We start from the raw sequence: 434 nt of genomic DNA on the forward strand, positions 1-434 counted from the left end.
CCAGAATTCAGGCCAGCGCAACAAGTAGCACGTATGTATTCGAATCGGCGTATATATGTACAGCATAGCATATGGAAAAACAAGAGAATAATGAAGAGAGCAATGAATGGAGTATCAGTATGAGCGTGTGGATGTTTATAGTTCAGTGGTGGTCTTCTCTTCACCCTTTCGGATCTTCTCGGAATGGAAACTTCAGATTCTTCACAGGTTGTGTGTTATTCAAGTACGTTTTGTTCAGATACCATAAGATCATCTACAAAGGATTCATTAGTATTTGAAACAGCAGGATTCCAGTTAACAGACTGACCTCTGGTTTTGAGCTCAACCTGGTCAATGTGTCTCCGATGACAAGAGAGATCATCCAAATCGAGAATTGTGACCATTCGTTTGCCATTTGATGAAAGCACTATTCCTGTTGCGGGTCGTAAATCATT

This window comes from Opisthorchis viverrini (assembly GCF_000715545.1).
Source record: "Opisthorchis viverrini unplaced genomic scaffold opera_v5_65, whole genome shotgun sequence".
NCBI lineage: Eukaryota > Metazoa > Platyhelminthes > Trematoda > Opisthorchiida > Opisthorchiidae > Opisthorchis > Opisthorchis viverrini.